The sequence below is a fragment of the Mixophyes fleayi genome, chromosome 1, assembly GCF_038048845.1.
Source record: "Mixophyes fleayi isolate aMixFle1 chromosome 1, aMixFle1.hap1, whole genome shotgun sequence".
Lineage (NCBI taxonomy): Eukaryota > Metazoa > Chordata > Amphibia > Anura > Limnodynastidae > Mixophyes > Mixophyes fleayi.
In genome coordinates, this window is record NC_134402.1 from 38467106 (window position 1) to 38484894 (window position 17789).

The window sequence follows — 17789 nt, forward strand, 5'->3', positions numbered from 1 at the left end:
TCACAGTTCCATGGTGCCAAGACTCAGCATTTATACTATTGATCCAAACACTCTGTGCTCCCCTTCATCCACACACTCTGTGCTCCCCTTCATCCACACACTCTGTGCTCCCCTTCATCCACACACTCTGTGCTCCCCTTCATCCACACACTCTGCCCCTCTTCATCCCCACTCTGCCCCCTCCTTCATTCTTTTGCTCCTCCATTGCTGTTTCCTTTCATCATTTCCCCTACCCTTTCTTTACTTAGCATACTAGGCCTTCTTTTTTCTATCTTTTCTTCTATTTTCTTACCAATCCGGCGGCGCCCGGGACCAATCATCTACCTCTCTCCTGTTGCTTCTCACTGAATATGTCAGCGTGACGTCATCATCAGGTGCGGGCTGGCAGGTTTCAGCCCGGGGGGAGCACAAGCGGCCGCATTACTGGTAAAATTAAGCAATTACTGCATCCACGGCGGGGATGGGGGGGTGGCCCCCCACTGGTAAAATTAAGCAATTACTGCATCCACGGCAGGGATGGGGGGGTGGCCGGCCGGCCCGAACAGCCGTTAGACTGAGCGGACCGGGGGCCCGATGCCCCCCTGCCCCCCAGTCCAGCCCGCCCCTGGTCATCATGACAGTGAGAAGTGAGGAGGGAAGAGGATGCTGGGTCCCGGGTGCTGCCGGATTGGTAAGTATTTTTTTTTAATTTCCTGGCCACAGCGGCACCCCTGTGACAGCGCCGCACTTTGGGAACTGCCGGGTTAGCCAATAAAGGTATCACTACTATAATACTTTTGTCTTTTTTGACACAAAAGTATTTAACATCACATTTTGAAGCAAATAGACTTTGCTGATACATCTTTATCTGACTCATATTCAGTAGCAGGTGAATATAAAAGGAACCTTTTATTATCCAGAAGCTAATATTTCTTGTTTTATTGAACCTACTTTTTACTTTGTTGCATTAACAAATAAGTACTCTGCCAACCTCTTTATATAGTTTCATGGAATTTTGTCCTATTTCACTTCCACAACAGACACACCTTTATCAATTTTGCCAATCATCCTATAATTTAAATAAAAACAGGAAGGGCTTTAAAACTAGATTTAGCTAAAAACAAGAAACAAAACAACAACAATTCCAGTAAACAATACTGGGCTCTCTGATAATGCTTACTTGTGAGAAATGTGATTTTGCTAAGCTGACGCCATCTTGTTCTGCCATTTTGTTCTGTTATAGCTTAAAGACAGATTAGATGCACCTGTTTTGTAGGAGAAATTCATTATTTGCAAGGCTATGCTTATAACCTTGGACATAGCAGACAGGAGATAAGCCAACCCCCCCTGGGGAGTTTTCCTGTGTGATAATGACAGAATGTACTAACATCTGTGTAAAGGGAGCATGAGTGGTTAAAACCTTTTGGGGCATGGTTTTCTGTAATACGTGATCTTTGCTACATAGATAGGGACTTGTAACTAATAAAACAGAGTTTATTGTACACTCAAACTATGCAGTGTATTTAATTCTCTCCAGCTGATGAGCTCATAACTGATAGACTAACACTTACAGGTGAACAATCTGATATAGATTTGACAGCATTGGAGGTCGACACCGAGACTGCTGCCCTGAACTGAGGGCAGAAAAGTGGAGGTCGCCCTGGACACAGGACTCTGACTATAACCCGGGTGAGTTTTCCACTTGTCAGGCTCCTCTGTTTAGAGCTTCCTCATGTCCGTCTAAGGTATCAGGCACGCAGATCTGTAAGTCTCAGAATTATACAGTTACTAACAATTTGTTTATTGTAATTGTATTGGTAATTAGATTTCTGAAAGATGAGTGAATTTTGAGTGCATGTGTGATACACCATCCCCAGAACTTTGTCAAGAAGTTTAGAAAGAGTTTTCAGACTTTCGTCCAAGATGCTGTCAGGCTATTCTGCACGGACACCCAGTGTAAAGAGTCCAAAAGGGACATCCAGTGTAAGGAGTCCAAAAGGGGCATCCAGTGCACAGAGCCCACAGAACCGGACATCCAGTATAAGGAGTCCAAAAGGGGCATCCAGTGTATGGAGCCCAAAAGGGGCATCTAGTATATGGAGCCCACAGAACCGGACATTCACTGTTAGGAGTCCACAGAACGGGACGTCCACTATTGGGACAACCCACAGAAACTAGACCAGAGTCTCTATTGGGACTCAAAAGTACTGTCAATATAGGGGAATATAGACAGTAAGCAGATAGATGACAGAAACCCCCCATAGAAATGATGCGCAGATTTCTATGATGTGATTTTGGAGTAGAAGGTCTGCAAGTAATTTGTCAAGAAAGCGGGGATAGCCAAAGAAGGAATTGATATGTGTTAATGAAGAAACAAGGGTGTTGCAAGTGGTAATGTGACAAGAACAAAGGGGTATTGAGACCAAACCCCAAGAGATAGTTTGAGGTGGCAAAGGAAAGTTAAGAGATCTGGAAAGTCGCAAAATGTGTGAATAGGCTAAATGTATCACAAGCTAAATGATATAATGACTAAAATAATGAATTAAGTAGGTTGTGTGCTAAAAATGTATGTTTGATGCTGCACAGCTTAAAGAGTGAAATGTGCCCTTCCCGTATTCTGTGTAAAAGATTTCAGTGTGTTGAGATAAGAAGGACTGTATTTTGTTATCTGGCAATGTATATAACATTGATAAAAAGGTTCTTCAAGAATACTTCAATATTTCAAGAAAAAATGTGTCGAGTGTAATAGTGTTGAAGCTAATTTGTATTTAGTCTAATGCTGGGACTTGTAGTTCCACAGCAGTAGGCTGGAAGATAACAATTATTCTCTCTCTGTTTGTGAGTTTTATCTCCGTATTACTGCGTGTGAGGAAGATCCATGTTTGTCTGAATTTACTGTTTTAAAAGAAACATGTTTCAAGCTTGAAAAAGTTGTGCATTTGTAATTGTAAGCTTTTGAAGAGATGATAAAGAAGTTTTAAATATTTGGTCTGTCACTCCACGATTCAGTGGACGGACAAGACTGTAAATAATGTACATTATCACTATTATTACTGGTGTTAGAACAAAGCTGGCTGGGATCCAACAAGCCGTTTCTGTATTTGAACAAAGTAATTTTGTTTCTGAAGTTGAGAAAAATAGCTTTCTCTTTAATGAAATTGAGAATTTTGGGAGTGAGCCTTTACATGCAGATATATTACAAGCTGTTTTTATATGTGTTAAAATGGCTCTGGTCTCAGAAATCAGGAGGGTTTGTTATGCTCATAAAGAAATGTTACGAGATAAAATATCGTCTGTGAGCGAGAATTGTGAATATATATTTGTACTTTCAACCTGGAAATCACAGAATCTGGAAATATATGTGAATATTTGGTCACGGGAGATTTTGTTGAGAAAATGTTGAGTGATTTACAGACACAATGTGAGGTGTCTAATGAGAATACTATGATTTATAAGAGAAGCAGTGTTGCTTTCAAATGGCTGAATGCCTGGAACCAAGATTACAGATTGAATGTTTGTAAATCAGAAAAACATATTAGTGTCATTCAAGGGGGCTGTACTAGGTGATGATGAGAAAGGAGTGGCTTTGAATGCCCAGGCCTCGTCACTTTGACATTCCCTGTTTGTGAGATTAGGGATTGCCTCTTTGAGTAAACCATGGCATGGAACGCATAGCATCACAGTTAAGCTTTTAGCAGCTGTTTACTGCACAAAAATGTTTACTGGTTACCTGATAACGGTGTACTGATACTGACAAGCATGATAGTTACTGTAATTCCTAGTGAATAAATGTTAATCTCTATGCAAAAGTTTTTTTTTATTCACAGGTCTCCAGCTAGAAAAACCCTTTAGGCAATCCAGATTGCATTGATCCAACTTCCAATGAATAGAAGTTTGCAATATGTTTTGGTCTACAGCCACAACAAACATAAGTAGAAACTAATGAAGGATTTAAAGAACGTAGACTGAGTAATGATTACATTGTTTTGGAAAGAGATATTAGAGTTTATAGGCTATTCGCATAGCAAATGCATGAACTAGGTGGTTTTTCTGTATGTCGTAGAAGGTGAGAAGGTATGTTTTTAAAGAGAAAAGGAGAAATGGACTAACATAGTTGAATATGAAATAGTGTTTAGGTTTATATTTGGGTTTTTTTTAACCAAATTTTATATCAGATGGTTTGAAAGAAAGTAATGCAATGTAATGTCAAATTATGGTAGATAACTAAAGGTTTTTATTTTTTATCCTCATAATAGTTTTGAGTCAATCAGTGTTGTAAAGACATTCACTGCCCTTACTTACTGTGCTATAATCATCATATACTTTAAATACTTCTTTGTATCATGGGTGTGGTAATGCATTGATAGGAGTTCAATGTTTGTACATAAATGAAAAAAGCCTTAAGACTTTAAGAGCTATTATCTGTGCGCCTGCGATAGCACTTCTGGATTATAGCAAGCCATTTATACTCTCCTCTGAGCAGAGCCAAATGTTTAACCAATTTTAAGCTGAAGTAACTTCAGCGCCAGCACTGACTTTGCCAGATTATGACAAGCCTTTCACATTATTTTGTTATAAAGTAAGTGCACATGCACAAGGAGTACTGGCACAGATACATGGTCGCAAGCTAAGGTCACTTGCATACTACTCTGCACAATTAGACCCAGCCATACGAACAGCGGCTGCAGCGGCCATAGTGGTTGGAAAAAGTACAGATATTGTGCTAGGGCACCCAGTAACCCTAATGGTGCCACATGAGGTAACAGAAATTTTAAATCAAGCACAAACAAAACACTTCTCAGCAGCCAAACTAAGTAGCACTGCTAACTCCCTGTAACGTTTCACTTAAGTGGTGCACAATGTTGAATCCTGCTGCCTTATTGCAGCAAGTTTCAAAAGATGGGAAAAGTACCTGTATATATCGGGGTTCCCATAGGGGTCTGGGGGAATCCCATCCCAGCTTGAACAGGAAGAAAAAAATGCAAACACAAATTTTTTCTGAATATGATTGTGTAGAACTAATGAGACAAGGATCTTTGGTTTTATCTGACATAGATACACCACTACCAAATGCAGACATCTCACACTACCACATAGATGGTGTTTCTTATACAGGGTGTGATGTAATCACGTACACAGAAAGAGTGATTCAATAGACTCTACTGAGTCACATGTCAGTGCAAGAAGCTGAATTAAAGGCCCTGACACTTGCATGCATATATGCAAAAAGACAAAGACTAAACATTTACATTGATTCAAGTTATGTGTTTGGAATTGCACATGTTTATGGCCCTATATGGAAAAGTAGGGACGTATAGGTTCAGCAAGCAAACCAGTCAACATGCTGAACATATCATGCACTGTTCACTATATTCCAGCTGCTCTCCAAACTCAGTGATGAAGATGAAGACACACACAGAGACACACAGAGAAGCTAAGGGAAATAGACTGGTAGATCAGGCCGCGCGAGAAGCCGCCATAGCCCCACTACCCCAAGGGGAGTCTATTTACATGGTGACCCCCTGACCCCAAATTTGACCATTCCACACTCCAACTTATGCAGAGACAAGCAACAAAGAATGAGAAAAAGACTTGGGCAAAACATGAAGCACTATAAGTGCAAGGAGAGTGGTGTTAAGGTCAGCAATTGTGTCTGCCAAAAGCACCTTATCCCAATATAGCACATGAGAAAGTGCATCTAGGGAAAGATGCTATGGTTGTACTCACTAACAGGTTATGGATAGCACCAGGGTTTGTCCAAACAGCACAGGTGTTAGTGGCAGGATGCTTAATCTGTGCATAGAATAACCCGGGTAAGTCTGTCCTATGGAAAAGCACACCCCATACACAGTATCCCGATAAGAGGATACAGATAGACTTTATACACCTTCCCAAATGCTCGGGCTTTGAGAATGTGCTAGTCTGTGTCGACTTCTTTAGTCACTGGCTGGAGGCGTGGCTGTATAGGAAAACAAATACTAAAGCAGTAGCCAAGAAAATTATGAGTGAGGTAATCTGCTGATATGAGGTACCAGAGGTCATTGAATATGACAGAGGGACACACTTTACAGGGCAAGGTTTCCAGGAACTGTTAAAATACATGGGAATCATATCTGCCCTTCACACCCCTCACAGACCCCAAAGTTTAGGATGTGTGGAACACCTTAATGGTACTCTAAAATTGAAAATGCAGAATATAATAGCTGAAACAGGCCTGCCATGGATCTCATGTTTACCTATGGCCCTGCACTGAGTAAGAAACACTCCTAGGAAAGACACAGGTTTGGCACCAAATCAGATACTGTTTGGCACAGCACACAGAACAGGCTGTTACTTTCCATAGCAACTACAGCATGTACATGGTGATTTGTTGAACTATGTTGCTTTATTATAGAAACAACTAACTGAAATACATGGTCAAGTGATTTCTTCCATTCCAGGCCCTGATTTTGATGCAGGTACCCATAAACTGCAACCAGGGGACTGGATGGTCATGACAAAGCACGTCAGGAAGAGTCTTGAACCCAGATATGAGAGTTCTTTACAGGTCTTATTGATGGCTCCCATGGTAGTGGAAATACAGGGAAATGACACCTGAATACACGCATCTCACTGCAAGATCTTCAGACAAGAGGAGTCTGAGTAAAATGCATTTTACAAGTTTTTTAAAGGTCCAAGGGAGACCAGAGAGTGGTGTTCATTTATTATTAGCAGGAGGAATATTGAGTGCATGTTATGTTCCTTTACTGTAGGCTGTAGATGTGTACTAGTCTAGAAAGGAAAGCTAGGTCTGGAGGAACCAGAATCATGCCAATAGTAATGTAGAGATCATTATACATAATGAGAAAAATTCTAATATTAAAGTTTAACCCAACCAAATAAGAAAAAAGCAACCCATGACTATAGGGGTTTACATCCAATACAGAAATGTATTTGTGAGTATTGTGGCCCAACACATTATTACATTTACACCAGACAATAGGTTAATATTGCACTACCTGACAGTTTAGTCTGGAGGGTACTGCCTAACCCTAAATATGTAAATTGAAGCCCAGGGTTGCACCTTTTTAATAGTGACGCAGATGATCCAGAGAAAATGTTTGATGAACACTTCCAAAAAAATTAAGACATGAAATATAAATTTTTAAAGGAGCACACTGGAGATGCTTATCTAGAAGGATAGTTTTCATGACTCTAACTGGCCTATTGGTTCAAGGGTATAGGAGGATGGTTATCAGGTTTTATACATGTTGCACTTCAAGGACTGTTACTAATCCTTATTATAATATATATATATATATATATATATATATATATATATATATATATATATATATATATATACTAATAAAATTGATGATGTTTATTAACAAGTGTAGTAAAGCTAAGTGTTTCTCTTCCAGAAAAATTAAAGTTACCACATCAGTCTTAACCGCTGTACTGTACACCCCATCTAATGAGTGTGAACCTTGTGGAACTCTCAGTACTTCTGCCAGTTGTGATCAGTGCAGAAACCAAGAACCTTTTCCTTTGAATCCACATGGTCGTTACTGAAGCCTATATTTATGAAGATATATAGCACAATGGACAATGCCTTCTATTGTGAAATAAAAGACATATAACACTTGCCGAGCGCACTGTGTATTTTCTCCCCCCCTTTCCTTTTTCCTTCCCTAAGAAATCCATAGTTAAAAGACAAAAAGGAAGCACAAGAGGCCCCAGAGTCTCTCATGTTCACTGATATATGTTAAGATCTGACATCAGGACATGCAGTGGGTGCAAGACGGTTGTCGACTCATTGACCATCTATCAGCTAGAAGAGGGAACATGGACTTGCTATTGGTGGGGGATGGGTTGTTCTATGTATCCAGTTTTAGGCAATCCTATTCATATGTTTTGTTAGAAGGGTGTATGTGTATAAGTACCCATTAAAAGCGACAGCAAGAATGTGATCTCTGATAGGTAGTGTTAGGTCAAATAATGAATAAAAAGATGGGAAATGAGAAACGTAATTTTGCTGAGCTGACGCCATCTTGTTGCCTTATAGCCATTTTGTTCTGTTATAGCTTAAAGACAGATTAGATGCACCTGTTTTGTAGGAATAATTCATTATTTGCAAGGCTATGCTTATAACCTTGGACATAGCAGACAGGAGATAAGCCAGCCGGGGAGTTTTCCTGTGGATAATGAGAGAATATACTAACATCTGTGTAAAGGGAGCATGAGTGGTTAAAACCTTTTGGGGCGTAGTTTTCTGTAATATGTGATTTTTGCTATATAGATAGGGACTTGTAACTAATAAAGCAGAGTTTATTATACAAAATGAAAACTTATTCTAGCATTAAAGATGACTGCTCAGACAAGGTACCACCGCTGGGGATCTGCACCCCAAAAAAAATATATATAAACACCCAGGATAAGCGATGGGATACCAAGTCTGCCACAAAAACACTCATGCACGGTATATATCAAAAATACATTTATTAAAACATACTAAAAACCACATGTGCGGTATATGCAATATAATCACATATTGGGAAACCTTAGTGCCAATCAGAACAATAGCAAAGTAGGTGCACCTACATGCTATGATTAGTCAGATGATGATGGTATAACCATTCCAGCAACTTGTATAACCACTCTTCTTAACTATATGTAGCGCTGTATAGTAACTATTACATAGAGACCAAGTTCTCAATTGTCATAGATAGATGGTGTGGAGCTGTGCCACTATAAAACGGGAGGGTCAACTAAATAGGTGGTCGCGGGGTTCCAATTGTTGTAATCAAGATATATGGAAGTCTCTTACCAGATCCCTGGTATCATGTCGCAAGACCAGTCCCTTGTGGATGTAATCCAATAACTATGTTGCATTGACCTCCTCCAGATAGTGGGTTAGAAGATGTAAAACCGAAGCTCCAATGTTGCTCCTGATCGCTCCACGTTGTCAGTGGGCGGTAACGCTATGATGCGTACACATCCAACCTCATAGAGGTGCGCACCCGTCTTCAGAAAGATTCTCTAGACAGTGTTAAGGAATGGTAGTTGCCAATAAAGATGCACTGAATAGTGAGGCACTCGGTATCAACAAACAGAGTATGATGTTCATCTAACGCGTTTCATCACCGTATAGGTGATTTCCTCAGAGATAGACTTCATACTGACCCTAGACGTCTTTTAAATTCACAGTCAATTGAAAACAATTAACACATGGTGAAAGAATTCCTATTAACTCTTCATTTCCCGTGCATGAGTGTTCAGTCCCTATCATAGATAATGTTGAAGATCATAAACCAATATAAACATTATTAAAAAGAATTACAACCGTATCATGATCATATATCATCCCAATATTAATGAGATATAAATCTCATATCATAATATTCATCCCCCTAAAGAAAAAGGATTCTTTTAAAATATAAAAACAGAGGTAATAGAGAAAGACATAGCTGAGTTTATTATACACTCAAACCATGCAGTGTATTTAATTCTCTCCAGCTGATGAGCTCATAACTGATAGACTGACACTTACAGGTAAACAATCTGATATAGATTCAACACTTGTATAGGTTGATAATATTTGATGTGTATATATGTATATAGTATATTTACAAAGAAATAAATTAACAGAACACCACTCCCTATTGATTATATATAAAAAGCCACAGAACAACCCACAATTCCAATTCCAAAATGTGCGAGATAGTAACTGAGGATGATGGATGATTCCGCAGCATTCGAAACAGCAATAATGTATAGATAAATAATACAAAAATAGCATGAAATCATTTGTCTGTTGCCCACAATATACATAATGGTTTCATGGCAAGTAAATGTGTTCCTTTTAACCATATTGCAGATTTAGAATTTACAAAATGTTCGTGTGATATTTGATAATTATCAGGTAGTTGCAACACTCAACATTAATGATCATCTATCACATGACCAGGCTCCCATGTGATCTGCCACCTGACATAACCTACAATGCACAGACCAACTTGCTGCAGCCCGGTGGCACAGTCTATGCATGACCTGGATGAATCCACAACCTTAAAGGAAAATAAAAACAAAACAGATTTAAATAGACATACATAAATAAAGCATACTTGTCTACTTTTAGGCACTGAAGTCCGGGAGATCCCGGACAGGGGGCGTGACTAGAGGGCGAGAGGGGATGGGGCGTAGTCAATGGCGTAATTTTGGCCCCTCCCCCGCGGGGGCAGGGCCAAAATTACGCGATTCACCGCAAATCGCATTATTCTGGCCCCTCCCCCGCGGGGGCAGGGCCAAAATTACGCGATTCACCCCAAATCGCATTATTCTGGCCAGATATTTGCTGGATGCGAGAGAATTACTTGCTCTCCTGGGAGTCCGGGAGACCGACTTGGATTTCGGGAGTCTCCCGGACATTCCGGGAGAGTTGGCAAGTATGAAATAAAGCTCTCTACTCTCAACAAAGTCAAAAATGAACAATATATTGAGCATTTTGGAAAGGAATTAAAGTACACTCAATTTTTCTCTAGGTTATTTTCAGTATTATCCAATATACCATTGAACATAATTGTTTATTATAATTCTTTTCAATGGAATTTTTTTTTTCATATTGATCGCTTTGTCCAGATGCAGATCATCTGTAGTGTGCTGGGTGGAGAGATTTAGGGAAAGATTTATCAAAGGGTAAAAGCCCTATTGCCAGCGAATAACATATTAAAATATTTTTTTTAAAAAACTTTATCCTTTCAATAAAAAAATTGTTTTAATAAAGTTTTTAAAATATCTGATGTTTTAAAAAAAATAAATTCAGGGCTGTTGCTACCACTAAGTGAACCGGGATGGTTGCCTGTGGCCCCAGGGTTTAGGGGGTGCCTAAAACAGTGAATAAGTGAAATTATGTCACTCATTCAGTGTCTTGGTTGTCTTGGGTATTAGAGTTGTCATTTACAGCTCTCCAACAGGTAACATACCCCCCCTTCCCAAGAAAATATTGATTCCTGACAAAATTCACGTCAAATGTCCCGTACACTGATAAAATTATCTATAAATATAACTTGGTATAAATTTAGTTATTCAATTGAGTTGAGCACTAAAATACCCATTAGGTCTTCTTTATTTAATTTGATTATCCAATATTTTGCATAGTAAATAATCCTCTTCAATAGAAATTATGTTATAAAGCCGACAGAATAATTTAGATTGTAAAAAGAATGTCTAACATGTAGAAATTCAAACTCTTTTTGTAGTACCGAAAAATAAGGACAAACCCTTATGACCTGGAAATGTCCCTGCCAATCAGGGATAATTGACAACTACACCTTTTCTAATAATCATGCTGTGGTCCCACCCAGTAAATTCTGACTCCATTTAGTGAAGCCTGACACCTATTTCACATTAAGGCCCAGGGAGCTTCCTGATATATAGGTGTTGCACTCTACTGAATGCCATAATTGTGCAATAATTCTTTATTTATTTTTTATAAATGTCCCTAATTGTTCTTTTGTACGAAGGGTTTACAAATATGGCTGCGCCCCTCAGTAGTCCACTAACTTTACCATTTAAATTACTGTATCCTATACATAGGTATTCAATTGTGGATAACTCACCCACATTCAGGCTCTCAAATCGCTTGCAAAAATTTGAATGCGACTTATGCCATCTTGTCGAAAAACTATAAATATATTTTTGAATCCTGTATGCAGGCTTAAAGTGTCTGTAATGCAAATCTGATACAAAATGACAGCATTCCAGGTTAATAACATTTTGCAAATGGAAAGAATTTGATTATTTATCTATTGTCTGTCACCTACACACAGCTGCAAATAAAAGTATCTGAACAGTCAGCATATAACTAAACATATATTGCAATTACTATGTGTTACAGCTGTAAAGTTTCTTGTTTACATGTCTTCATGAAATAGGGTTTCCATCAATTCATCTCCCAAATAAGTAACGGGGTAGAGGAGATGTTATGGTGGCAGTATGTTCTATGCAAACATTTAGGTGTCTATATTTGTTGATATACAAATAGATTTCCACACATATTAAAATTATTGCAGTCAGGAGGTATTGGCCTGTCCCTGATGCAGTACCTGTGTTATGCAATTAAAGTGTTGTGTTCAAACTTAGCTTAAAAATACTACATTGACAAAGAGGTGAACATGAATTTATGTAACTGAAGGTAGAAAAAACCCATCTCTCACGGTTGGAACTGTTCACCATTACATTTACTGCCAGAAGTTATTTTTTTTTCACAGCAAATTAGATTAGAGATGAATGTGAGAGATTGGGAATTTTACTTAATATAATAATAACAATTTGCAATCTAATGAGCCCAGAGAGACAGGAGAACAGGAAATGTTAATGTTGTTAAGAACCAATGTTTTAGGCACCAGTCTTACTAGTGCTGTTTGTTCATTTGGGGGGTTTATTTTTTAGGTGGACTCTTTATTCAGCTGCTGAGGTACTGGTGATATATTTAACATTTTTATTTACATTCTGTGATTGATCATGGACAAGATATCACTGTAAAGAGCGGATGATTGCACTGAACTTATAGTGTACTGCACATCACACACTGTAGATGATACAAATACAAAGATAAGATCACTTCCAAACTTAAAACAAAACAAACTTAAAAATAATCTAAATATATTTTTAATGTAAAACATTTGAAATCAATACCTAATATTTTATAGTTGGCAATACAAATGTTATGTTAATAAAAAAAATTGTTCAAACAGAGTAATAAGATTTATTACCCTCACATATGGTTAAGTGATTAGGAACTGGTGGTCAGTTCAGCTGCAGTTTAACTATGTATGGTATGTATGCATGCATGTATGTATGTATGTATGTATGTATGTATGTATGCATGCATGTATGTATGTATGTATGTATGTATGTATGTATGTGTAAATGTATATGTGTGCATATGTATATGTGTGTATACATATATATGTGTGTGTGTGTGTATATATATATATATATATATATATATATATGTATGTTTGTTTAACTTTAGATGACTTAAGATTTCTTTATGGTAGTGACATGAGGGTAGCAACATTCTGCTATCTGACAAAAATACAGATTAGAGATACAGATAACAATTTGGTAAACCCCCTGGGACATCCAGTATTCTCCGGCATTTGTTTCAGTATTGGACTCCAATGTACATGATTCTATACATGTTCTACAAATATTAAATGATTTTCAGTGGAAGACAAGATTTTTCATGAATGATTATATTATTAAAAGACATTCTGATGGGACTTTGTATATTTATGTGCGTATCCTTGATTGCCATGTAGGTAGAGTATACTTAGATCTATATTCAACTAGAGGCATATCTCGAGATACTATCCTTATTGAATACGGGCGTACCTGCTTGCATTTTCTGTCCATTTAAAAAAAAAAAAAAGTGGTAGAGATTGTGAAAAATGTCTTGGCACCTAATCCCAATTAAAGTATAGATTACAATTGTTATTAAAGTGTATTGTATTTGTGAGCATAATTATTTCACTCTCCTGGACAGATATTAAACCTATGGTACAGCCATGGGTACAGTATTAGCACCCATCTACACAAATTTATATGTTGGTGGCTGGGAAAGTGAAGATTTTTTACACGGTAATCCCTTCTCTAAACATAAAGTCATTTATAAAAGATTTCTCAATCATATTTTATTAGTTTGGGAAGAGTCTAAAGATGATTTTGAGGCCTTTTTGGAGGATTTGAACATAAATTAATATTATCCAAACTTTTCTGTCTAATTTAGGGAGTATAACATTGAATTCCTTGATATAGTTTTGCACACAAGTCACTTTTCTACTAAGAATAATATCTCTACATATACACATTTTAAAATGGTTGATATCATTAACTATCTTGAATATTCAAGTTGTCATTACAACAGCTGGAAATTGAAAATCCCATACTTGCATTAATCTAGATTGAGAAAAAAAAGTGTTCTTCATTAGAAATGTTTTTATAAACAATCAGCAGAATCAAACATCTGTGTGTCTCACTAAGAGGAATCTGGGAATATTCCACATTGCTAGAGACCATGTGATCTAGTGAGGTAAAGTCAGTACCTGGAGGCTTTAGAGTATGCTGATGTGACCACAGCTGTAATGAGAAAGACAGAGTAACATAGGCAAACCAAGGGGGGGGGGGGGTTCCTTGTGCCTGGAAACCCCCCTCCAAGCCTGGGGCACTGTATAATTGAGGTGGCTGCACCCTGTCCCTGCTTCACACAGCTCTGCATGCAGCATTGCCCAAGTATATTATGGGGATAGGAAGAGTTAGAGAGCAGCCAAACACTGTCATACATTATAGCCATGCTTGCATGCATGCTGGTCACACCCACTGGTGGCATGGTGTGGAAACGCCGAACTACAAATCCTGTGTTTGCCCCTGGAGTAAGTATCCCACCACGCTTTGAGAGTGACAATCTGACTATTTAACCAACTACACTTTGAATGTGTCCACACTTATGACAAGAGAAATTAGTGCCTCTATGAGTCACCTGCACTTGAAAGTAAAGTTTGAGATTGAGATCTACCTTTTGTATTTCATCAAATGAGATGAGTGTGTGGTCCATACTTGTCCACTCTTCCTCGTTGACTTCAGGGAGATCCATGGGGAGGTGGGTGTGTAGGGGCAGGGCTTGATGAATTGCATCATGTTGGCCCCTCCCCTAAATGATTGTCACACTTTTGGCCAATTACAGCAGAGATCTGGGCTAAGATGACACGATATTTGCATCATTAAGCCCGCACCCAACTTATCTATTGCAGGGGCAAAAACCTGGAGGTTGCCCTGCTCTCCCGGGAGCCTGGGAGGTCTCCCAGAAATGCGGAAGTCTCCTGGACATTCTGGGAGAGTAGGCAACTATGCGCTAAAGAAAAGCAGCTAATGAATCTCTAGAGACTGAAGTGTCTTTTACATTTCTGTCTCCATTACTGAAGTCATGTTGTCTTACCTGTCAGTCTTTGATTGAATCTTGGTCTCCATGAAAATGGCCACCTCCATAGGCATTAATACATGGACATAGGACACAATTTCTGAAATGTGTCATCATGCTGTTACGACAACCAATGCGGCATAAACTTATAGAACAGATAGAGGAGGTCTTCACCTTTAGCAGCCGCCTTTCCCGTAGAGACAGGTTATGCTCACAGGTACTCAGATGCCCCCAGGTCTTAAACTCAAAGTAGTATAAGTTTATACTCACATGGCTGCACACAGGTACGGAAGATGACATATGGAACAGAGGCAGGCCAGCCAACTGCAGACTGGATGGAGCACCGGAGGAGAAGTCAGGTATCAGCACGGTCTGGGTCACAGGCAACGGTTCAGAATCCGGGGACAGGCAATGGATCAGGATCAGAGGCAATGGTTCAAAGTCTGGGTACAGGCAATATGTCAATGTCACAGGCAATGGTTCAGAATCCAAGGACAGGCAATGGGTCATACACAGGTAGGCTAGGCTAGGCAACGGCGGGGATGAAACACAGAAGTGACGTCCGGGTCATCATAGCGACTACCGGGACGCAGGTGAGGGAGTCGCGGCGGCTGGGCACACATGCCACAGATGGCGAAGTCAACCACCTCTTGTACTGGCTTATCATCAGGGAGAATGCCAGACTCTTCAGGGAGTGAGGGAGAACACCCCTATTTCAGGGAGTCTCCCTGAAATTCAGGGAGAGTTGGCAAGTATGGTGTGGTCTGATCTCCCTAGTTGTGCCCCACGTGTGTGGCCAAGTTTAACTGCTCATTGGTTGGGCCAAGTGGCTGGTTCTGTCTGTGTATCTTAAGAAGTCTGTTAGATACCATTTTAGTAGATTTTTTTAATTTTGTGGTTTAAAGAAAAATGACATAAAGCAGAGAGTCATGTTACAGTGTATGATGTACTCCTTCACCTGACTTCTCTTCTCCCTGACCTCCGACTGACCTCTGTTTACGATCTACGCTTGGTTAGGTTTACAGATCTTTACATCAGTAAATCTAGCTATTCCTGTTCTGAGCTTCAGAGCTCTCTGAGGTTTACATTTGCATTCCATCAGTTGCTACTTACATTGGCAGACAGTACAGAATCATTTCCCAGATTGACAAGCTTTACTACAGAAGATAGGTTTCTTGAAGGTAAATTGCATTAAGTGGCCTTCCTGAGACGTGTATTCTGTTCTTGTTTTGGAGCTGTTTATTTGCATATTGTTCCTGGGAAGTGTACCATGGAGAGCTCAATTACTCTTCTCATTGTTTTAGTGAGGCTGTCCCTATAGTGCTTCACATGCTGACTAGAGATCATCCTTTTAGTGGGGCTGTCCCTATAGTGCTTCACATGCTGACTAGAGATCATCCTTTTAGTGGGGCTGTCCCTGTAGTGCTTCACATGCTGACTAGCGATCATCCTTTTAGTGGCACTTTCCCTATAGTGCTTCACATGCTGACTAGAGATCATCCTTTTAGTGGGGCTGTCCCTATAGTGCTTCACATGCTGACTAGCGATCATCCTTTTAGTGGGACTTTCCCTATAGTGCTTCACATGCTGACTAGAGATCATCCTTTCAGTGAGGCTGTCCCTATAGTGCTTCACATACTGACTAGAAATCATCCTTTTAGTGAGGCTGTCCCTATAGTGCTTCACATGCTGACTAGAGATCATCCTTTTAGTGGGACTTTCCCTATAGTGCTTCACATACTGACTAGAAATCATCCTTTTAGTGAGGCTGTCCCTATAGTGCTTCACATGCTGACTAGGGATCATCCTTTTAGTGAGGCTGTCCCTATAGTGCTTCACATGCTGACTAGCAATCATCCTTTTAGTGAAGATCCTGTCCTAGGAGGGAGCATTTGTAAGCTATGGACAGCCTATCTTTGTTTTCTGGTCAGAATATCACCTGCTAGTAAGCACACATTTGCTTGGTTATCTGCATTTGCTATCAATTGCTCTAATCTTCAGGTTGGACAAGGGATTTTTTTTATAAATCAAAGTATATTGACCTAATTACCATTAACCCTCTAAGGTGTTCTAGTGCGTTTGTACATGCCAATGTCATTGAGAGCCCATAAGAGCTTACAATCTAAAAGGTTATGCAATTAATTGTCATATAAGTATTGTTTAAGGGAGATGGTGTAGAAGGAGCTTGATAAGAAATCATCAACTCAGGCAATAGGCTCTACTAAAGTGGTATGCTAGGTTGGAGAGAGTGGGGCAAGGTAGACAATAAATTATAAGTGACATTTAGAGGAGTAGGTCATTTGAGAAGTGCAGCAAAAGTGGACTTTGTAAGTATCAGATAAGATAATTAATTTAATTCAGAAGGCTGTAGGAAGCTAGTGCAAGTGCTAGCACAGAGATGATGATGATCATCATTTATTTATATAGCGCCACTAATTCTGCAGCGCTGTACAAAGAACTCACTCACATCAGTCCCTGCCCCATTGGAGCTTACAGTCTAAATTCCCTAACATACACAGACAGAGAGAGAGACTAGGGTCAATTTGATAGCAGACAATTAACCTACAAGTATGTTTTTGGAGTGTGGGAGGAAACCGGAGCACCCGGAGGAAACCCACGCAAACACGGGGAGAACATACAAACTCCACACATATAAGGCCATGGTCGGGATTCAAACTCATGACCCCAGTACTGTGAGACAGAAATGCTAACCACTAAGCCACCGTACAGCAAATGTGGTACAGCAAGAAGTGTGGATGAGTCTGGTAGCAGCATTAAGAATGGTCTGCAATGGAAACTTTGTAATGGAAGGCCAGAAAAGAGAAGGTTGCCATAATCAATATAATAT